This window comes from Dipteris shenzhenensis, chromosome 14, assembly GCF_047967505.1.
Source record: "Dipteris shenzhenensis isolate YYH24624 ecotype China chromosome 14, Dip_SZ_1.0, whole genome shotgun sequence".
In the NCBI taxonomy this organism is placed as follows: Eukaryota; Viridiplantae; Streptophyta; class Polypodiopsida; order Gleicheniales; family Dipteridaceae; genus Dipteris; species Dipteris shenzhenensis.
The window spans coordinates 37,138,217-37,162,340 of record NC_141609.1 but is presented as its reverse complement, the minus strand read 5'-3'; positions in this window follow the sequence as shown (position 1 = coordinate 37,162,340).

The window sequence follows — 24,124 nt, the reverse complement described above, 5'->3', positions numbered from 1 at the left end:
GGGGCGGCGAAAGGGAGGGAGCTAGGGACGAGTGGTCGAGTGGTGGAGTGGGGGAAGCTAAGAGAGAGACTAGTGGTGGAGTGAGAGAAGCTAAGAGAGAGAATGGGGAGGCGGAGGGTGGGTGGGCTAGGGACGAGTGGTGGAGTGAGGGAAGTTGAGAGAGAGAGAGAGAGAGAGAGAGACCCAAAATCGTTAGTTGTGCATAATTGCCCCATTTATTGGGTTGACATTCATTTGCATAAATTCCAATGAGAAAAATAGGCCTGCCCAAAATAAAATAGGCCTACCAATGAGAAAAATCTAGAATTTATGAAATTAAAAACTCCCCTATTTTAGCTTTGCCAAAGTAGAACCATTGTTAAGGCTACCAGGCCAAAAAAACCTCGAAGCTCATAGAATTTTATAAATTCAACTATATTTGCCAAAAAAAATTCACACTTTTGTGACCTCGAGTATTTCTTTTTCTTCAAGTCAAAATCAAATTTCTTTCATTGGCTTTTGGTAAAGACTGTTGCGTTTCCCTTCATCCTTGCCATGGCCGCTTAGAGGAGCTCCCCACACTGTCAAGGGGTCATAATGTATAAAACTTGAATATCGTGTGCATTCAAGGATGATTTATAAAATCATGTTATCTATGAATTTTTCATTAATAAAATGCATCCTTTTCCTAATCAATTTGTTTAAAAAAATATCGAAAATCTCCCTTTTACAACACCCTTCTGTCTATGAAAATGTGAGAAAAAAAAGAAATTAAATATGTCCTTGTGTTGAACTCATGTGATAGTCACATATATTGTTCAGTGACCCCCCTAAGCCATGCTCTTGCCAAGACTAAAACTATAGGAGTTGGATGCTCAGCTATCATTAGAAAAGACAAGTCCCCATGAAGTCTTGCGTGATTCCTCCAGAAAAGTAATGAAACCTAACAAGTGGTTTGCAGGTTATTTTAGCGAACATTTGAAAGATCCATGTCTGTGGGCCAATCACAATGCATGGGCATTGGAATGTTGTGCAAGAAAGGCTTTAAATAGAGCTGTTAGACTAGCATTTGCGAAGCTAGGATAAAAGATGATGCGGCACTCTAACTACAGTGGAACACTTCAAGTTGCTTGCTAATAGGGCTAGAATATCCCACTAGCAAGCACGGGGAGCTCTTCTTAGGAGGTTGGGGTTGGATGTTATGACTTTGTCAATCTAATGGATGGTCTCCTTGCACTAAGGATCTAGAATTCTTTTGACATTTTGAGGCAACAAGCAGGTTCCCATGGAGAAGAGTACCAAACCACCTCGTGATATAAGCAATCCATTCTAGAGTGTTCTAGTGGGTATGTTGGGGAATCCCCTATAGCAAGAGAACTACACTTTGTTACTTCCACCCCCAAAAGCAGAAAGAGTAATTGCATACAACCAAAATTCCACCCTCCATGGGGCTTGTCTACTACGTCTCCAAATTGACAAGATATATGCTCCCCTTCATCTAGTAGCCTACGATTTTGACCTTCCAAAGGAGCATCAAATATGGTCCATGGGGACCAAATCTAAGATGCTATATGCAAGCAACATGGAGATCTACACCTCCAAAGACCTCAACAACACCTTGAGCATCTCTATGGAATAATAGCAGAGTTGTTCATATTCACATGGGGACACATCCATTCCTACTATAGAATATAATCATAATATATGTCTAGCATTGCTTCAAAACCTATTAGGAGTGAGATATTGAAAGTGTCAGTTAGGTTGGGGACCTTTTTTGCAATGGCAGTCTATTAGCCTTTCTGCCGTTCCATTCACCTCTGAGTTGACAAATAGAGCGTTTCCAACCACTATTTTTTCAACATGTGGCCTTGCATCCAAGACCTATGTTCTTACCATGTTGGTGTGCATGTGACCACCCACTAACCCCACACAATAGCGTTACATGTATGTGTTATCGAGTGGTGGCAATCTCCTCTCTCTCTCTCTCTCTCTCTCTCTCTCTCTCTCATATCATCAATTACATAATTATAATATCTCATTGTGTCCTACCATTCTTGGTAGTGATTCAATGAACTATTAAAGGTTCCATCTATCCTCCAATCTCCTTACTCATATTTGTAACACAGTCCCTACATGACTTTTTCTCATTATCGCATCTAATTTTTGTTTGCATATCCTACATACTATGATGTCATTTGCATTTCAAATAGTTGAAGAAATAGAATAGCATCTTGATCAGGTCCCAAGCATATAGTAAGGTAGTTACTATACTAGAACTTTTGATGTTTAGGATCTCTATTGACATCTTTGTGAAGTATATAGGAGAATGCTCAAAATTAAGTTTAAGCATGTAGTAACATAGGAGGGACGTGGAAAGGGGGACGTGAGCATGGTCATTGGTGACATCTTTTTGCCTCAACACTTTCTGGATAGAATAATCTCAAACTTAAGTTTGATCATGCGCTTGTTGAGAAAAGTATATCTCCTACTTAGATTCAAATCATTAAATGTAGGATTCCTAGTCTCAACATAATGGATGTGTGTTAGTCTTGGGATGGGGACAACATCATGCTTGTGATGAATATGCATTACCTAATAAAAGGCCCATTCCATGAACAATAGATAGCCAACCATAATAATGAGGGGTGGATGGTAATAGTGGGGACTCTTTTTTAGTGCCTCCATTAAAGTCAAAGGTGTTCGATGTGTTTGTACTAGTGAGCCAAATGGGATATGTAGGGGGAGGGATGCATGCAACTACGACTATTGGGATAGAGAGGTGAGAAAAATGAGCCATGAGAGGGAGAACAGAGATGACAATATTGATATTAAATATTCTAGAGTATTCGAAGATTATTCTTGCATATCACTACAAATCGGGTGATCTAAGAGATTCAAGATTACAAAATTGTTTTTTAGAGTATTACAAGATTATTCTTGCATATTATATATAACTACAAATCAAATGATATAAGAGATTCAAGAGCCAAAAGGCCCTTCCTATTACCATTTTTTCTCTTGATTTTACTCAGACTTGCCATCTTGCTTCTTAATAGAATTGTAATGAGAGTCATTTACCTCTTTGTCCTTCATGGGAGCTAGCATCTTAGCTTGGTCTATCTCTAAGCTCCATGTTTTTCCTTTGTCTTGTTGTCCTTCTCCAAAGAGAATATTTTGTCTTGATCAACAAGCTCTTAGGACTCTAGTTTTTTCTCCTTGTAATAATGGACAGTTCTCTCCCTGAATGTGAAACCCCATTGTCTCATTTATCTCCGTGTTTAAGTCCAAAGCTATCTTTGTATAGTCTTCATCAAGAATTTGTAGAATGTCACTGATTTGGTTCGGGATCCATTGGCATAGAAGCATCTACTACTGTGTTGTGCTTCAAATTCTTGGAGGTGTTTCAAGCACCAAAATCCTCAAAGTCCTCTTCCTCTATCTATTATAGAAAACTGAAACTATTGACAAGTTTCTTTCAATTCATAATTTCCTTCTCTAATTTGGGATTAAAATGTTGTAGTCAATTGGAATTTTTAATAGATATTTCCCCATTTAAAAAAGCCTACTCAAAAGTAAGGATTACAAGGAGCTACAAGTTCTAGCTGAGCAATCCCTTGAGAAGTAGACATTGCCTTTGCAAGTTTTCTAACTACCCACCATTATTGAGAGGGAGGAGGATTCTCCTTTGAAGAGGTAGGAGCATTAGAGTGTTGCACCTTAGAGCCTTTCCTATTTGAATATCTTTTAACAATGTGACAGCTCCTCAGCCAAGTCCATAAGAAGACAAGCTTGAGGGTGGGATCTTGGGTTGATGGCATCAACTATTCCAACTCAACTCCTATCCGTTTTCCAAACTTGAGCATGTTTTCTCTTCCTAAATGCAGAAGGAAAGAGGGAGATTTAGAAGCTCAACCAATGCTGGAGCTTTGGATGAATGAGGGGCCTTAGGGTCAAAGGAAGTGTACTAACTTTCCAAATAAAAAGGTTAAGTTCTTGTAGAGCAAAGAGCATAATTTTTTATTGCCAAAGCCATTTCTATCTTCTCAAAAATAAAGGCAAGGTAGCCATTATTGAGATACCTAACGGTTTTAATTTCCTAGTATTTCTTGACCCAATTCAATCTAATCTAGTTGCTTAAGAAATGGTAGGTGAACAAGGACCATACACAAACCTAATAAATAAATGTGTCTCTAGAATTTGCAAAGGATTGGATGAAGAGCACTAGTTAAGAGTCTTGAATCCTTTCTGCTTCATCATTGCTAGGGTATCTTATTTGGCAAAAACGTTGTGTATCCCTATAATTCATTGATCCTTATGCTTTATCATTGCTAGGGTAGCCTGTATGGCAAAAATGTAGTGTATCCCCTAAAAGAAGTTGAGACAACAAGGGGAAGCGACCCATGTAGTTGCAGAAAGACCATGCTTGATGCTTCATTAGCTAGTGCTATGTATGACATTGGCTTAAGAGTGTCTGAGCAACCATCATCTAATTGAGAATTTTCTTGACCCCAAGGTAAAAAAAATAAAGAAGATAGTTGGGAAAGAGTAAACCTTGCAGAAGCAAGACATCTAGAGCAAAAGGATAAGAGAAGGGGGAAGATTCTAAGCCTAGAGGGAACAATGGGAAATATGTTTACTAGTGGGGCATAAGCCCCAACAAAGAAAAGCATGCACACAAGAGACTCTCAAAAGGACAATACGAGATGACAATGAGAGAGAAGCATACTGATTGGCCATTGTATTGCAGGTAACCATGTATATAGGGAGGCTCATGCCCCTTCATGCCATAAATTTACACTTCTTGGCATTCCACGTATACCCCCTTTGGCACCTACAATGATCAATCGGTTATGCTTCACTCTCATTGTCATCTCATATTGTCCTTTTGAGAGTCTCTTGTGTGCATGCTTTTCCCTATTGGGGATGAAGAGGAAGCGAGGGGCCTAAGCCTGGAGGCAACAAAGGGAAAGATGGATACTAGGAGGAAAAGGGACGGAAGGGGCAACTACCAAGTTGGATACTCTCGTACCTCCTTCATCTAAGGATTAATATCCACATAATCATGTGTATTTATTGCATGAATTATGCTTGTGAACATCTTCTTAACAAAATCAAGCACATCAAACCCTCTTGATTTAAAAAAAAACAAAGAAATTGGCATAATTTTGCTAGTAGTATTGCCAAAATCGCTAGTGTAATTGGAAATTTACTAATGGAAAATAACATTTAATAGTCGATATACTGGTTGTTATTGCTAGTACTACCAGTGTAAAACTTACTAGTCGAAAATAACATGTAATCATCGATATAATAGCTATTATTGCCAATACAAACATATTAACCATCACAACTAACAGTTTATGCAAGTAGCTAGATATTTTGTAAGATAGCGCAGAGAAGAAAGAGAGGATGAGAGGAAGATAATAGGAAACCTACCTTGGAGCCATATGGGCCCAAGTGCTTGTGTGTGTGTGTGTGTGTGTGTGTGTGTGTGTGTGTGCACATGTGTGTGTGCATGTGCATGTGCATGTGTGTGTGTGTGTGTGTGTGTGTGAGAGAGAGAGAGAGAGAGAGAGAGAGAGAGAGAGAGAGAGAGAGAGAGAGAGGTAAGAAAGAATATAGGGTTGGCCCTCCCTTCAAGAGATGGAATGTATAAATATCCAAAGGTTTGACTTTTGTCTTCATTGTTGTATGCACAAGTTTGGAATGCAAGCTCTCTCTTTCTCTTCAAGAGTGTTTGAGCTTTCTTTTTCTCTTCAAGCTTGGAATACAAGTTTGGAATACATGCTCTCTCTTTCTCTTCAAGAGTGTTTGAGTGTTCTCTTGTTTCCTCTGTAGTCCCTTTTTGTATGCCATAGCATCCCCCTTCATTCCCCTTTCCTCTCCCCTCCTCCCCTCTCTTCTTCCATATCCTCTCCCCCACTTCCCTCTCATGGAAACACATTGCAATAATTTGAGACTCTCAAGAGTGACTCTTGAGGATGATTTGTGCTTGCATTGCTACCATAAGGAGTTGTTAGGAAGAGAGTTTCCCTTGGCATTGCTTCAAGATCCCCACAGCACAAGAGTCATCATCAGACTTACACATTTTTAGCACCATTGCTGGGGAGTTCAAGGTATGCTTTTGCAATGCATAAGCTTTCTCTAATTATCTACACATTACTCAACGTTTCTAGCTTAACTAGGAGTGTTGATTGAGGAATATAGGTGAAGTGTGAGTTGAAACGTGAGAGAGTTGAGTGTGGAAAAGAAGAACTTGTCTTTTTGAGCCTTCAAAGCATTTTGAGTGATTGAAGCTTACTTTTATAGTGTTTTGGTGTTCAATCATTCGAATAGGTATTAGAGATGATTGCTAAGGTGTGTATGTAGTCAAATCTCACAAAAAACACAGAGAGATGAAGCCACAAGCAAATTTCAAAGTGGTTTGAAGGGTATTGATAGTTACTTTTTGGAAAGCATTTCATTTTGCACTTTCAAGTTGTTGTTTCTTGTTAGTTTTTGCTTTGAGTAGGTAGAATAGGTAGTAGCATCCCCTACAACCTCTAAACCCTACATAGAGACTCAAAAGTATGAGGAAATCATCAAGCCAATTAGCAATAGAGTGTGTATGTGTCATTGCATTATGATTAACACAACAAATTATGAAGTCATTGCATTAATAATGTAGTGACCTGCTACTTTAGACGCTGTCAGTCAACTACCACTGACACCTCACCTACTCTCAGCCGTATGTCATCAAGTGGACTGGCGAGTGCCAAATCCAAAGTGAACTCGTGGCTTTAGGGTTAATGCAGTGGCCACCAAGTTGCTATTATAACAATGGTCACTGGACTATATTCGACCCGTTGCTTTAAGGCTCCCACAGCATTAACATTTGTTGCTGCTTTAAGAGCAACATTGTGGCTTCCAAACTACTAAAATAAGCAAGTCATTGCTTTATGGTGTCATTACTTTAAGGGTCCAAATGCTTTATTATTACTACAATGCAGCAACCAGGTAAAACGTAGCGACCTCCAAGTTGCTGCTTTAAGGCTAACTTAATGACTTGCTGCTTTAAGGCCAAAATTGCATAGTGGTTGAGACTAACTATAGCAATCTGTTAGGTTGACCAATGCATGCATTTGAGGTTTGGTAAGAGTGCTAGGGTTTGAACTAGTGCCAAAGGACAGTGCCTCTAATAGCGATATACCCAACCCAACAACCCCCTTAGTGTCAATTCTTCATACATATGACTTTAAGTTCATATTTAGTGCACGATCCCACACCCATGGACACCTTGAGCTTGGAGGTGGTAGTGAGTTTTGATGCAAAAGTGGATCAAATCCAAAGGCCTCTATGGCCCCTAACTCTAACTCAATCAGACCCCAACCTCCCGCACCTTCAACCATAGCCTCACTGCTTAGGAAATCACTCTCCAAAATTATGGGGAGGTTTATTTTTCTGACCCCGACCTAGTAACTCCTTTGCAAGGAAGCCTAGAGTGCTTGAGGAGCCATAGGGCCCTCCTACAAGATCTAAATTAGGAAGCACATAAAGTATCCCTATTTCCACTACAACGATGAATCCTAAGGGGCCTCATGTTCAATTTTGTGAGGGAGAGCCATTTTTCATTGGATCCTTTCGAGCCCAGGATACCTAGCTTCTAGCCACCAAATCCTAAAATGCAAGGAAATGAGCACATGGATTTTAGGGGAACATGCTATGAAGAACAATGGCTTCTCTCTCCCCTTTGTGCCCAACTTGGGCGGTCGCCCTAGAAGGCACTCCCTACCCCTCGGCTGCACCCTATAGACTTGTACCCAATGTGAATTTGTCTATGCCTAAGCCCTCATTAGTGCAACTAGTAAGGCTAAGGGCACCACAAATGCCAGTTTCATAACCTAATGGGCCAGGACTCACCAATACATGCCTACACGGCAAATGACTTTTCAAAATCCACCCCTAGTGTTGCCTAACTATGGCATCGATACCACCCCACCAACAAATCCTCACGCACTACAAATAGTGCTCACAGATGAGGCTATGAGGATCCTAGTGCAAGAACTAGGAAGGGGGCCATGCCACCAACCTTCATTGGAAGGGGCTCCAAGCTCTTCAAGGTGCAAACTAGTCACCATCTCCAAGCTTATTACTAAATTCCTAGAAGAGGGAGATCTAGTGTCCCATGTGGAGAGGTTTGAGTGAATTTGTGAGACCCTTGGGGACATAGGTGTAAGGTCGAAACATTTGGGCTAGACCTCAATGGTGGTAAGGTAGGACAATGGTATAGGGCTAAACCTTGAAGAGATAATTAACTGAGAATACGCTCATGCATTGTTGGGTTTGCCCCTAGTGGCGGTCCCAGGTGGAGCCTCATCAAGCAACTATATGAGATAAAATAAAAAGATACTGAGTCCCTTTGGTATTATATTGCTAGAATCAAACATTTGAACTCCCACTACAAGACTCACGAGAGGATGAGTGATGAATGGTTACTGCCACGCTTCCTCATTGGACTATGAGATTCAAAGCTTAATGACCATCTTTTTACCATGAATCCCACGTCATGTGACTTGTGCAGCAAGGTTGCTGTGCTCTTAGATGACACATGAAAGAAAAGGAACAAGTGGAAAAGACACACACAACCCCATCTTATGTGTCCCACACTAGTAAAACCATTAGTGCGAGTGGAGCAAGGAAGCAACTCCACTCACCCAAGGCATAAATGTAGATGAGCTAGCCACTAAACTTTTAAATTAGGTGAGCCTACAGCTTAAGGGGGGATTGAAAAATGAAGGCCCAAGCAATCTTCACCTATCCCCTAGAAGAGATACCATGAGGTGTGGTATCTACACTAGCAACCATCCAACCAATCAATGCCCCCACACCTTAGGGCTAGGACGGCACTCTACTATGCCCATTGCACTCATTGGGGAAACCATGAGACATCTCAATGTCGCTACCCTAAGGTCATCCTCTAGCCAATGTACCAATAGAGGTAGCCCCTAACCTTGCCCGTACCACTAAATCCATCCAATCAGGGACAATTGACCATTCAAGTAGCCCCTCCAACCAACTAGGGGAAATATAGGGCTCAAAACCTCCCATTGCCTCCGCCTATTTTAGGCCCTCAACCCCCACCACCTCGAATAACCCCTATGAACCAGGTGATCATTGATCAATGAGGGAGGAACCAGATTATGGCATTTCGGCAAGTACTCCTCACAAAACAAGAATCCCCAATATCAATCAAGCTATGTGCAAGATGAGCAATACATCCCGGTGTTTCAAATAGCTCCTACCACTCAAAGAGCTTGGGATATGAATACCTTGACATGCAGACCTACTATACAATGTTATATATGTTAAGGACCACATCGAGCCACTGAGTGTCCCTATAAGATGCCAACCAACCAATTGATGGCTTGTTTTAAATGCCAAGGACCTCACTTCCTAAGAGTTTGACCTCCTAGATGCCCCATTATTCCTTGTAGACTGATGCTGGAATGGGCTCAAGAGGTTGGTCATTTCTTGGCCAACGGGTTTCCACAATACAAGGACCTTAAAAAATATAGGGCCCAAAAACTCATCAAGAACGCAGCATCTTACCAGTTAATAGAGCTAGCCAATTATACCAAATGGGTAAGGATGGCATAATGCACCACTACATCCATGAAGATGAATTTTTCGAGGTGTTGGAAGAAGCCCATTCAAGAATTGCAAGAGAACACTTCGTAGGAGAGATCACATCCCATAAATTGCTACAAGCCGAACCAATCACGAGAAGTCGGCCATTGATTTCATATTATCATGGCTCTAACGATTACTTCACAAAGTAGGCAAAGGAGGCCAAGGCAACTAGGAAGGCTGACACACAAGCAATGGCCAAATTCCTATACAAGGATATCAAATCACGCTTTGGCCTCCCACTAGAGATTGCAAGCGATCGAGGAACCTACTTTATCAATGAAATGATTCACATTCTAGTGAGTGAGTTCCTAATTGTTCACAGAAAATCCCCCCACACTACCCTAGAGCAAACGTCTAAGCTGAAAGCTTTGATAAAACTCTATATTTACCAATGGCCTACATAGTAAAGGCAAGCCAAAATGATTGGGAGAACAACTTCATCACTACACTACAGGCATACCGCATGGCATATAAGGTTGTGACTAATTGGACACCCTTTAGCCTTGCATTTGGGGTAGAATCTGTAATGCCCATGGAAATTATAGTTCCAAGATAGACTATCAAAGGAGGCCATTCATGAGAGGCTGATTGAGCTTGAGAAGCTCAATGAAATGAGGCTTAGAATGGGCATACGGCATCAAAGTTGAAAAATTTTGACAAAAATGCTGGTTTGACTGCAACCTAAAAATAAGGGCCTTAAAGAAGGCGACCTTGCACCATTGTATAGCATGAGGAACACTAAGCGCAAGCTTAAATATCATAGAATGGGTCCATATTAGGTTGTGGATATCACGCCACAACAGTCATGTCACATTACGGCCCTTGACCGACAAAATGGATGGCTTCATTAATGGAACAAGTGCTAGTATTTGGCCCTTTGACTCTCCAAACTCTATAGCCATCCATTAAGAAAAGGAACCAAAAAAAGATGTGGCCCACATGAAAAGGCAAGAGGTAGAAGTAGCTTGGTCCCACCAAGCCAAAATGAAACAATTAGGGCTAAAGGTAGCAGTAGAAGGGATAGACCCTCTTGTGGACCTTAGTATTGCCCCTACTAGATTCTGTGGACTTTTAAGTGTGCAAGGAGATTATATACTCTACTGAAGCCTTTGTGGATCCCGAGGTGATGCATAACATGATTTCGCAATAGGTATGCGACCAACTCTCTTTATCAAACATAACCTAGCCCTATCATTGTACGAGTGGTGAATGGTCAAGCATGCTAGAAATGGGATATGTGGAAGCACAAATTTCACTAAATAACCATAGTGTGGTGAGTAGTCTCTATGTGGAATCTGCAAGTACCATTGATGAGCAGGTAATCCTAGGTAGGACCTAGTGTTCGACTATTAATTGTCAAATTAACTGGTGAGATTAAACAACCACCTTGAAAAATGGTGGTCACATCTCCGTGACCTTACTCGGTTTGAGAAGATACAATCCAAAAAAGCAGCCACCTAGGTCTACAAGAAAACTAGAGACCCACCTAGCAAGGTTCAAGCTTCATCATTCACCCCTGCCACAACCATTACTCCATGTGGAAAAGCTTGTACCATGGCTTCCATCCTTCAAGGATGTCACCAATACGGCACCCAGAGGAAATACAAAGCTGCCACTAGCCAATGTACCCACAATATGTTACAAGGGAAAACATCAATCGCCATGGCAGTCCCACAAGAACAAGCTCCAAAAAAAGGAGTAGAAACACAAGAACTTACTACATTAAAGGCAAGTGAGAAGCCAAGGCAATAAGTAAGCCCCAATGGGTTCCCAAGGGCAACCCCTAAGTTCTGCATCCACTTCACCACAAGAACCTACTCCTAAAAAGCGGGTAGTAACACAAGAACTTATTGTTGCTCCTACTCTGAAGATACCAGTTTTCAAGGCGATGAGACCACCAAGATCTCAAGGCCACACTACTTCCTCTGGATGCTTAGGCTAGGACCATGCAAGTCAACCATGGATTAATTTTTCATATTAGTTTCGTTAAGAAGCTAAACTTTTATGTTGGTGTATTTTGTATGCCCTAATAAGAATAAATGTTTGAAACATTCGCCAGGATTTGAAACTTTTATGCAAAAAAATTTAAAGTTTCACCAAAATTTACAATTTTACTTGAAATTTCAAAAGAAAAGATATAAAAGTGTACTATATCCTATCAATATTATGAAACTAAAGAAACGAGCTAAATAAACTTTCCTTAAGATTTTATATTTATTTCAAGCATAGCTTTGATAAAAACATCCATGAAGTCAACACCGACGAGCTGACAACACCATTTATTTGCAGCTCCAAGGTGCCACTATCTACTACCCTACTTGTAGGTGCACTCAACACATACATGGCTTGGGAAGAGGCAAGGTACCCCAAGCACCTTCGAGACTAATTTCATTTACCAAATCATAGGATCTAGGCAAGAATGGAAGGTCTAAGGGATAGGTGAAAGCAAGAAGTCACCACAATAGAGCCCTGGCTCCTAGGTGAAAATAGCATTGCATACCGATAATAAGTACATCCGCACCTTACAAAATCAACTTAGGTGACTAGGGATCATGATTATGCACAAGTTCAAATTCTAGCATCCGTATGTCATCCTCGTCACACTCAATGTCATGTAGGCTATTCTAAACACAAAAATCGATCATAATGTCAGCATACCATGCCCATGCACTCACATGTCCATCCTAAAAATAGGCCAAAGAAATCAACTCACTGCTCTAGCATAGCAAGTGATCTCGACTACTAATGCAACGACCTTGTACTCATTACTTATGGGCAATGTAGTGACTCTTGACCCACTGTGATATAATGTTGACCTGCTACTTTATGCCTAACACAACAACACTTAATGCCATGACTTCCTAACGTAGCAAACCTACTAATACGATGATAAAGCAATAAGGGCAATGCATCAACTCCAAACTTGTTGCACTAATAACGTGTCTCACTCCACTTAATAACATTGTCCCAATGTGCTATAATGCCACCCATTGCATTATGGGCAACAGCAAAGCGCTGCCTTACCAGATTTTCTGTACAAGGGGGCAGTCCATTCTGCAGTTTGCTGCTTTAGCAGTTGTAATAGGGTGCTACCAAATTTTCCACAACATCCATCTACCATCCAAATCATCTCGCTACATTCCTATTCTATGTCAAACAACTCCACACACTCCATGGGGGTAGGTGATATTTTCTCCATGAAAAAAATGGTGTTTGTATTTGAGAGAGAAATTCCTAGTTAAGAAGCCTCTTTCTTCTTCCCACCCTCCACTACTCCCTCCAACTCTCGCATACTCTCTATTCCCCTCCCTTCTTGATGTCCCACCCAATACTAAGCCTAAGCCATGTGCTCAAAAATCGGCCTCACTTTGCTAGAAGAAGCACGACTACTAAAACCATCACCAACTACACATAGAGCATGGCATGTGAATCACCTGGTTCTCCCCTCTTGGTGCAAACTAGCTATAAAGTGTTCAAGGAGTGGTGGTGTACTCCTAGTACTAGTGTAGCACAAAGGATTTCAAATTATACTACCATAATGCAGCCAACTACTAGGTCCTCCATGATCCAAAGGTGGCCCCATTAATCGAGGCCATGGACCTTGAGTCCCTTCCACTTCCCATGATACCTCTACCTCAAACAAGTCATGGAATTCATAGGCAAATTCACCGAGGCATCTAAGAAGATAACATGTGGATGGCAATCTAAAGCACAATACAAATGGCATTTAGCCTCCTCGCAATGTCCAAGCCCTATAAAACACTACACAGAACGGACCAGCATCATGCCCAACCATGCAAACAGTGTCTAATGGTCATGATACTTTACATGGGCCTTAAAGTTAATAGTTTTAAGGCGTGTACAAAGAATTGTACCCATCAGACATATGCATGTACCCATCGGACATATGCACATGCGATAGAAACATGCCGATGCATATTTTTTCATACTCATGTATGAGACATGTTGAAAAACGAAAACACATGTGTGCCCAATCATGCAAATAGCATCTGATTGACATTATAATTTGTATGAAGTGAATAGTTTTAAGGAATGTTCAAAGCATCATATCCATCGGACAAATGCACATGCGATAAGAGCACGCCGATGCATATTTTTGATACTCATGTATGAGACGTGAAAAATAAGAACATATATGTGCCGAATCATGCCAACGGTGCCTGATGGACATGATACTTTTCACATGCCTTAAAGTGAATAGTTTTAAGGTGTTTGTAAAGTATCATACCCATCAGAAAAATACACATGCAATAGGAGCACATTGATGCGTATTTTTTTATACTCATCTATGGGATGTAAAAATTTTTGAAAAAATATGCATGCCCAACTATGAAAACGGTGTCTAATGGACATGATACTTTGCATGGGCCTTGAAGTTGATAGGCTTAATGTGTGTGCAAAGTATTGTACCCATCAAACATATGCACATGCGATAGAAGCACGACAATGCGTATTTTTTCATACTCATGTATGAGACATGGTGAAACCTCAGGATCATATGTATGCCCAACCATGCAAAAAGTATCATCCATCAAAGCCATGTATATGTGATAGGAGCATGCAGTGGCTTATTTTTTGATACTCATGTATGAGATATGGTGGAAAACGAGAAAATATGCATGACCAACTATGCAAACAATGTCTGATGGACATGATACTTTGCATGGCCCTTAAAGTAAACAATTTTAAGGCATGTACAAACTATTGTACCCATTGAACATATGCACATGCATGGCGATGCGCATTTTTTTATACTCATGTATGAGACGTAGTGAAAAGCGAGAACATAAGAATGTCCAAACATGCAAACAGTGTCTGATGGACATGATACTTTGCACAAGATTTAAAGTGAATAGGTTTAAGATGCATTCAAAGTATCATACCCATCGGATATATGCACATGCTCCTAGAGCATGGCGATGTGTATTTTTTCATATTCATGTATGAAACATGGTGAAAAACAGGAACATATGTGTGCCCAACCATGAAAATAGTGTCTAATGGACATGATAATTTTCATGGGATTCGAAGTCAATATCTTTAATGCATGTACAAAGTATCATACCCATCGGACATATGCACATGTGATAGGAGCATGCCGATGTATAACTTTTGATACTCATGTATGAGACATGGTGAAAAATGAGAAAATATGTTTTTTCAATCATGGAAATGGTATTTTATGAGCATGATACTTTTTATGGGCAGGCTGTAGGTAGACCATAGGAAAGAGAAGGGGAGGGGGTGGTATTTAAAGCTAGTAAGGCTCAGTCGATTGGCAATTTGGTAGTCATAGTACACGAAGATCGAGGGTTAGAGGGAAGTATACAGTCGAAGGGTTAGGCTGTTAATAGGGGGACGGGATGTTTAAACGGTTATGGGGTTTACTACTTTAAAATTAGGATAACAAATGAAGGGAGGAAATTATCATTTAGAAGATAAAAAGTGAATCAGGTTAGGGAGAAAATTAACAAAAAAAGGGGGGAGATGGGGGTTGGGTTTTAGGGGGTCGGACAAATTAAAACATGTTTTAGGAAATTAGGGTAAAACAGATTCTAATTAGGAAAAAAATCTAAGTAAGAAGTATGAATTTAGGAGTAAAATGAGAAATAGGGGAGGGGGGGGGATTACGCACAAAATATATATTTAAAAAATTTTTGGAAAAAGTTTGGGGGGAAAAGTAGAAAGAAGTAGGAACAATAAGGGGAAATTTGGGCGAAAAATAGGGGAAAATTGGGGGAAATTAGGAAAAATTAGGAGGGAGAAAATAAGGGAAATTAGGGGGAGGGAAGAAATTTTAAACATGTTTTTGAAGGATTATAAAGGAGGGAAGAGAAATAATTAGTATGGTCAAAAGGAGAAAGGGATAGTAATTGTGTGTGTGTGTGTGTGTGTGTGTGTGTGTGTGTGTACCCACCTTTGCCCCAGTAGGATACAACACACTAAGTGAGACAGTAGGTCATCACCTAATGTGATGGCCTACTATCTACCCAAGGAGAATAAGAAGTATTGAGAAGTGCAATTTAAAGTAATGGAAAAGGAATGGAAGAGAAGTACTTGAGTGACGTAGGTAAACAGTAAGGAAGAAAAATGGTTTAATAGATATATGGGTAACTTGTGGTTCATGATAGTAATATTAGGCAAGTAAAGGGAGTGGATAGTTATGATAATAATCTGGGATAGAAGAGTTTTATATAACAAGGTAAGTGTAATAAAATAGTCTTGCTCAAAAGAGAAATGAAAGGAGTCAAAAGGCAAAAAGCCATGATGACTTAAATGTATTGTGTGTGAGGTAGGAGCAATAATCAGGGGTGAGCTGTTGAGAGTTTTGGATTTGGAGTGTGACATTCGATGAATAATTCTGCAAGGACAAGAGAAGGATTAGAAAGATGTTTATTAGAAAAAACAAAAGAAAATAAAGAACAAGTTGGAGAAGGGAGTCAAGAAGCCAAAAAAGGCCTTAATGACTTAAGTGTACTATGTGCAACCGTCTAGAGTTGCAGGGGAAATGACCTATGTGTGGAAGATTTGACGACACCCCTTTGCATAGTGAAAAGACAAAAGAGCGAAGCTAGACAATGGAATAGGACTAATTGCATTGACATAAAAGTTTGTACAAGTCGATGAGTCCCTATGTATAAAGGAAACAAGCAGTGGCTCATTTTGTAGAAATGACTTTGTGGAAACTATATAGAAGTTGAGCTTGGATAAGTCCTGGCAAGCATCACTTTTATTAAAGAGGGGAGTCTGCTTACTTGCCACCATCCAACAAGCAAAACAGTGAGAACCAGTTTTAACTTTAGTTGGGAAGACAAGTGTCATAAACACCCCTCCCTTGTTATCAGTGTCACAATGAAAATCAACACTTGGCCATACACTTATCAAGCTTAATGTACATATAAGATTGTTTGGGTAGCACGATCAATCTAAAGGTTAAAGAGAGAAAATAATGAACCTTTGTAGGAAAAAAGAGGAGGGAATTTTAATACAAATTAATAGAAATAATGGGGGAAACAAGGGGGATTCAAAGAAAGGAATGGGTTAGAGGAGGTTTCAAAAGAAGAAGAAGAAATTAAAGATGATTAAATGGGGTAATGATGTAAAGAATAAAATTAAGGTAAGGGGGAGGGGGGGGGAAGGGGATTTTTAATACAAATTAATAGAAATAATGGGGGGGAAGGGGGGTTTAAGAGAAAGGAATATTAACAAGGGGGGTTTGAAGAGTTTTTTAAAGAAAATTAATCTAAATAATGGTAAGCTAAGAAGAAGAAGAAAATTAAAGAAGAATAAATGGGCTAAGGGAGTGAAGAATAATATTTAGGGTTAGGGGGGGGGGTTTGAGTTAGATGTGTAAGTGTGAAGAGAGCAAGAAGAGTGTTTAATAGAGCAATGTAAGTATATAATTAGAAAAAACAAAAGGAGAGTAAATGGAGGTAGAAAAAAACAAAAGAATAATTAATTACCTTTAAAAAATAAAGAAAGAGGAATTGAGGAGGGTTAAGTTAAGAAAATCAAAAAATGGTAAATGGAAAGAGAAATTTAAGAGAAGAAAACAAGATATGATTAAAAGTAAAAAGGAAGAGAAAGGGGTAGTGCTCTAAAAAGGATGAATTTAAAGAAAAATTAAAGAGGAAATTAAGAAAATTAAAGAAAGGAAATTTTTCCTTTATAGAGAAAGGAACGTAAAGGGTAAGAAGAAAAAGCAAGGGGGGGGACCGTTCTTTAATATAAACAAAAGGAGACAAAACTAGGGATTTTTAACGTTTCAAGAATGTAAAGAACAAAAGAGGGGGGGGGAGAGTAAAAACCTTAGAAAGTGTAAAGGAAGGGGGGATTTTAAATTTTAAAGAGAGGGGTATTTACACCTTTGAAAAAGAGGTTGGGAGAAAAGAGGAAGGGAGGGGGGGGCGTGGCAATAATTGAAAGTCAAAGAGACAGTGATAATGACCTCTCATGCCCAAGGAAGTGGAGCAAAGGTCGAGAGAAGGAAAAAACAAGAAGCAAACTTCGAAGAGGCATGACACTCGATGGTGGTGCTCCAGTCGAGGTTGAAACATCAGTGATGGCGTGGTGGTGGACTCTGATAGTCGTGAAACAGAAGTAGCATCAAAACTGCACCAGCATCTGTGGAACTGGGAGGCAGAGAGTACGTGCGATAAGGAATGTGGTGAACGAAAGCAAAGCAAGGCAGAGTAGTGTGGAGGTAGAGCGCTACGTGAAACTGAAGGTAGGAGCTCAGTAGTAGAAGGGCCGCGAGCGAATTCAAGCTAGAGGGAGAACATAAAGACAGGCGATAGGTAGACCATAGGAAAGAGAAGGGGAGGGGGTGGTATTTAAAGCTGGTAAGGCTCAATCAATTGGCGATTTGGTAGTCGAGGGTCAAAGGGAAGTATATGGTCGGAGGGTTAGGCTGTTAATAGAGGGACAGGATGTTTAAATGGTTGTGGGGTTTAATGCTTTATAATTAGGATAACAAATGAAGGGAGGAAATTATCATTTAGAAGATAAAAAGTGAATCAGGTTAGGGAGAAAATTAACAAAAAAAGGGGGGAGATGGGGGTTGGGTTTTAGGGGGTCGGACAAATTAAAACATGTTTTAGGAAATTAGGGTAAAACAAAATCTAATTAGGAAAAAATGTAAGTAACAAGTAAGAATTTAGGAGTAAAATGAGAAATAGGGGAGGAGGGGGGGGGATTACGCAAAAAATATATTAAAAAGTTTTTTTGGAAAAATTTTGGGGGGAAAAGTAGAAAGAAGTAGGAACGATAAGGGGGAAATAGGAAAATTTTGGGGGAAATTAGGAAAAATTAGGAGGGAGAAAATAAGGGAATTTAGGGGGAGGGAAGAAAGGTTAAACAGGTTTTCAAAGGATTATAAAGGAGGGAAGAGAAAAAATTAGTATGGTCAAAAGGAGAAAGGGATAGTGAGTGTGTGTGTGTGTGTGTGTGTGTGTGTAAGGGAGAGACATATTATATTATATATAATTTAATAAACAAGAGATGGAAGGGAAGAAGAACATGGGAGGGGATGCGAGAAGAGAGTGGTAGGAATTAATGCTAAGTGAAAGTGGAAGTGGGGAGGGAGGAGTGGGATGAGGATAAGGGAAAGGGGAGAGGAGCGTGGGAGGGGAAATGGGGGCGTGGGAAAGGTGGGAGGGGAGAAGAGCAAGGGAGAGTGGAAATGGGGAGGGAGAGGAGCATGGGATGGGGAGCCAATGAGGGATTGGGATAAGGGATTAGGTTCCAATGAGAGAGGGAAAATTTGGAGAGCCAATGGAAGAATTTTTTATATATTTTCTCTCTCTCTTTCACTATCCCATTTCAATAAGCAAGAGCAAGAGGAAGAGCACTTTTCAATCTCATATCCTTTTCCACTAAAATACTTTTCCAAAGGTAATTGTTTCAAGTTCACTTTCAATTTTATCTCTTCTTGAAAAGAAATTAGAGAGAGAGAGAGAGAGAGAGAAAGAGAGAGAGAGGAGGTGGGCGGCCATTGCCATGGTAGACAGAAAGAGAAGTGGAGGTGAGGGACAGGAGTGGAGATGCATGGCTGAGGGGGAGAGGAATGGAGGTGAAGGAGAGGTGCAAGAGAGGAGTTGAGGGAGAGGACCACTGCTGTTGGCAGCCAAGGAGAGGAGTGTAGGTGAGGGAGAGGAGGGCCAAGGAGAGGAGTCGAGGTGATGCAAGAGTATGTCCTAGGAGAGTTGAGGAAAAGGAGGACTGTAAGAGGTGAGGGTGTGAGAGAGGAGAGAGAGAGAGAGAGGGGGGGTGGGGAGTAAGAGAAAGAGAATGAAAGGAAAAGCGATTGAGAGAGAGAGAGAGAGAGAGAGAGAGAGAGAGAGAGAGAGAGAGAGAGAGAGAGGCAATGAGGAAAAGAGAGGTAAAGAGAGAGAGGGGATGTGATAGAAAAGCCACAGAAAGAGGAAGGAAAGTGATTGCATGATTTCAAAAAGGAAAGAAAGTAAGAAAAGAGAATGTGGGAGATGAAGGAAAGCAGTTGAAAAGAAAATCTTATCTTACAATGAAATCACACATAAAAGATTTAAAAAAGACAAACATTTAAAAAAGAAAAGGAATGGAAATTGTACCTCCTTTTCATAAGAAGTAAGAATAGTAAGAAGTGACTCTTACAAAGTCATGCGAAGTAAGAATAAAAATGAGGAGGAAGATAAACAAGTAATGAAGAAATGAATTGTAAAGATAAGAAATGAATCATATGACCAGACAGGAGGAGGAATAAAATCATGATCACCTCTCACACTTCAAAATGCTACTTGATTCACACCAAAAGAATAGCATGCTTCACTTACACAAAGGACTTGGATGCACAGGGATAGATTAATAGGAGAAAGAGCTTGAGACAAGGAAGAGGTTCAGAGTAGAGAGAGGTTTTTTGAGATTCTACACCACCAAAAGAGCCCTTTTTGTGCAAGGGGCATGGGTCAATGGGGATAGTTTGAGAGGACTTTTGGGTGGTGTTTGGGCTTCAAATCTCATGTAATTGTTTCCCTCCAAAAATATGAAGATATTCCAAAAGTCTTCCTACACACCCGAAATCCTCTTTTATTGAGAGAGGACACTGACACCAAGAGAGGGGAGATCACTTGAGTACATTGCCCAGGTGGTGGTGGGGACAAGAGGGGGTCTAGTGGGAGGGAATGGGGACCAAGCAAGGTCTCTCCACTAGCAAGAGGCCAATATGGAATCCTCCATTTTTTAAATGCCCAAGCCTTCCTATTGGCTAGTTCCTTAATCTTGATATTAGAGGTTCTTAAGGTCCTAATGCAAGAAGATCCTTTTGAGTCCAAACCTTGCCTAATGTGATGTAGCACTAAAATTGTAGTGGCAACAAATCAATAGACTCTATACTACATAGCACAATTTATGTGCTATATAGCATAGTTTAATGTGCTAAATGTAGGAGGCCATAAAATATGTACTAGCAATCAATAAGATCTCTATTGTATAGCCCGATGTATGCGCTATATGGCATAGTTTGATGTGCTAAATGTAATAAGGCACCAGTTGTAGTTCTATTGGTTCAAATCTTGGCACAATGATGTGTTGTTCAAACCTTCATCTTTCAGAATTGACAATCCTTGGGACTAAGTTGTTGATTTCATCATATATTTTGAAAATATTGAATTATTTTAGTTTAATATAAAACATTTGTTCAATCAGGGCCTCATTGTAGCATTAAATATTGCTACTGAGATCATTGCAAAGTTCTATATGGTGGTTATAGGAAAGTTGAGAGGCAAAGTATTGAGGAAGAACAAAGTAGGTAAGGAAAATTGAGCTTGTAATAGAGAGAAAGATGTTCAAGAATAGCATGCTAAGTGAGTTCAAGAGAGAAAGCAAAAGAGAGAGCAAATTAGAAAGGTTGTTTGCCCAAGAATTGGGTGGGTCTTATTGTATGTAAATTGTGCTAGATATAGAGACATAGTGAGAAATCAATGTTCATAGACTGCGCATGTGGTGATTGCATGTAGCTTTAAAATCTTGATGTCTTCATGGAACTCTAGACAAACTCAAATCTCAAAACCTAGAAAAAATATAGGTGATACCAAGGTAGTGACACATCATGCTCAATAGTCCAATCCATTAAGGGGACCTGTTGCTCCAAGTCACAAAGTTAGGGTAAAGAAATATAAAGTATAAAGGTGTATCAAAACTGATATTTCATCGTATCCCTTTTTTTGGAGAGATCAAAATGCTAAAATAATCCAAATAGTGTTGGCTTTTAATGTGATCAAAGTATGCTCTAGAAATGGTTATTAGGGTCCTAGCTTTAAGTAAATTCCTTTTTTGTTCATTTTATAGGAAGGCACAAAACTCAAATTAGGGTACCATGATTGTAGCTTCTGCCAAGGTTCAAAAGTCCTTGTATTACGTAGTGGCAAATAAGGTGAAGCTAAAACAATATGTGTATAATTAGATAAAGTCAACTTGACAAATACATAGTAAAAGGAATGTGTATCCCATCCTATTTGACATGAAAGGGGGGTAGGGGTCTTGCATATGAAGTCTTCTTATAGAAATATTCAATGACATGATTGGAGCAAGAACCTATCTCACAAAAGAAAGGACAAGAGGTGGATCAATATGAAAGTACCTATCTAGATTCTTTTCCAATACAAGATTTGCGAACCAAAATTTGTAATCCTGCTAATGTATGTTATCTATTATAGTGTCCTAGTTAATGGTGGCGAATTCCTTCATGGTCTCTTGGCACGTCAGTAGATTAGAGTAAACTCAACTCAAAATCACATTAAGAACAACATTACTTATCACCCCCATGAAAAATTTAGCAAGAGCTCATGATAAGGCAAATGTCATCTTTTGTAAATGTGTCTACTATTCTTGAAAGAATGGCTTCCCATATAATCTATGTAATATTATAGAACAAAAGTTTTCATGCGATACACAATATGGAGATACAAAGATTCAATGACTCAAAAGTTTGATTATGAGTCTAATGGTAGGTAGCAATGCTAATTTAAATTATAGATGATACAAGTAAGGTAGACTATTTTGAACAATAGGATAGTGGAGAGTCAAAATGTAAGAATGAGGTCATTCTTCTTCTACAATAGGTAGTTTCCCTTCTCAAAAAGAGAATAGTATGCTAAAGCACAAGTTCCAATAGCTAGAGGAGAGAGTAAAATGTCTGGAAAAGCCAACTCCCACTCAGTTTTAGATGATGATGCTATCTTCAATCAAATGGAAGAGATGCATGAGAAGCTCAAGGAAGAGATCCAAGGGAATCTCAAAGGAGCAATAAGGAGCTCCTTAGATGCACAGATATCTGTCTACTCGACTACAAAAGGAAGTAAAAGAGCAAGCTGAAATATTGTGCAACTCAAAGATGCTAAGAATTAGACACTCACCAAAAAAAATGTGCATTTTTTTGCATAATTGTTTAACAATCTTCCATACTTATACATGTATTTTGCATTTCAAATCCCCCTCTATACATGTACATACCAATAGATAAGTATATAATTATACTTATACATGTAATTTTGAATTTTAAATCTCCTTATGTTTATGTAGTTTTCATAATTATATTAGATAGCTATTTGTTAAACGCCCTTCTGTATTTGAATGGATCATAAGTCCCTTGAATTAAAAGCTCCCCTTCCATTAACAAACCTACTATGTTACACATTGATAAAGTCATCAATCAAGGATCTCTCTCTCTCTCTCTCTCTCTCTCTCTCTCTCTCTCCATAAAGTGATTAACATGTAATCTCCAATGATTAGTGGGGAAAGGAAAAATCCATCTCTCTCCCCTAACATGATTAAACATGTAATCTCTAATAAAGAAAGGGAAAATGTATTTCTACCCTTTCAAAGAATGATCTATCGGTAGCAAATATAAGCTTATTTTGATACTTTTGATTTGGTTCTACTCTTCTGGATTTCCAAATGGTACTATCATCTTGACCATCCTCTTAAGCCAACCATTCTACCCTCTATTCTACTAGTGAGTGACACATCAGGTAGTACTACTTCAAGTGAGAGATGAATTTTAAAGCTTATCTTATAGTCCTAAGGGTGAGAATTTAAAGGAACCATATCATAAATTCAAAAGGATTGCAAGGTAAAAATTGAAATAAAAAATCTCCTTCCACGTTTTCAACAATAATGCAAACCTTCAAAGGCATCGTATAGCATGTAATAAAGCTTGTTTAATATAACTACAAGGTATGCCAATAATTAGATCACATTTTTTTATATTAGAAATAGGTTGCAATATTTTTATAGTCGATCAAGATAGATTGAAAGGAAACTCAAGACATATGAGGATTCCCTTTTTCAAATATCCACCATTAGGAGTTGAAATCCCCCCAATCGTAGCCTAGCAAGTTGAGGAAATAGTCATTCCAAGCAACTACTCGTCATCACGGCCAACTTGAAAGAACAAAATAGACTTATAATGCAAAGACATATACTTTGCAAGATCAAAAAACCCTCCAGCAAAAAGGAAACTAGCCTTGGAGGCATGGTTGAAATAACACGAGTTAGAAGGGTCAATGGTTGATATAAGAAGGGATATTTAACAAGGCATAGGTGTGTGCATGCAAACGTGTACGCACGCCCATGCGGCCTACTTTACCATTTCTTCAAATAGGTACCCATGTCAATTATTTCATGCTGGAAAGAGAAGGTACCCATTCCTTCAAAATAGGTACCCATGTCAAATATTTCATGCTAGAAAGAGTTGCTAGGGGGCATGGATTAACAACAATGTGATATTTGATCTGATACATCTTTTTCAAAGAATATATATACAAAAATAAAAGAACCTTGAACTATAATCTTTACTTCAAAGTAACGACTTGAAACCTGTCACCATCCAACACAAAACAACAAAAGCTAGTATTTGTTAGGAATGCATGTGACAAAAGACAACAAATTTAGGACTTGATCCCTGTGACCATCCAATATA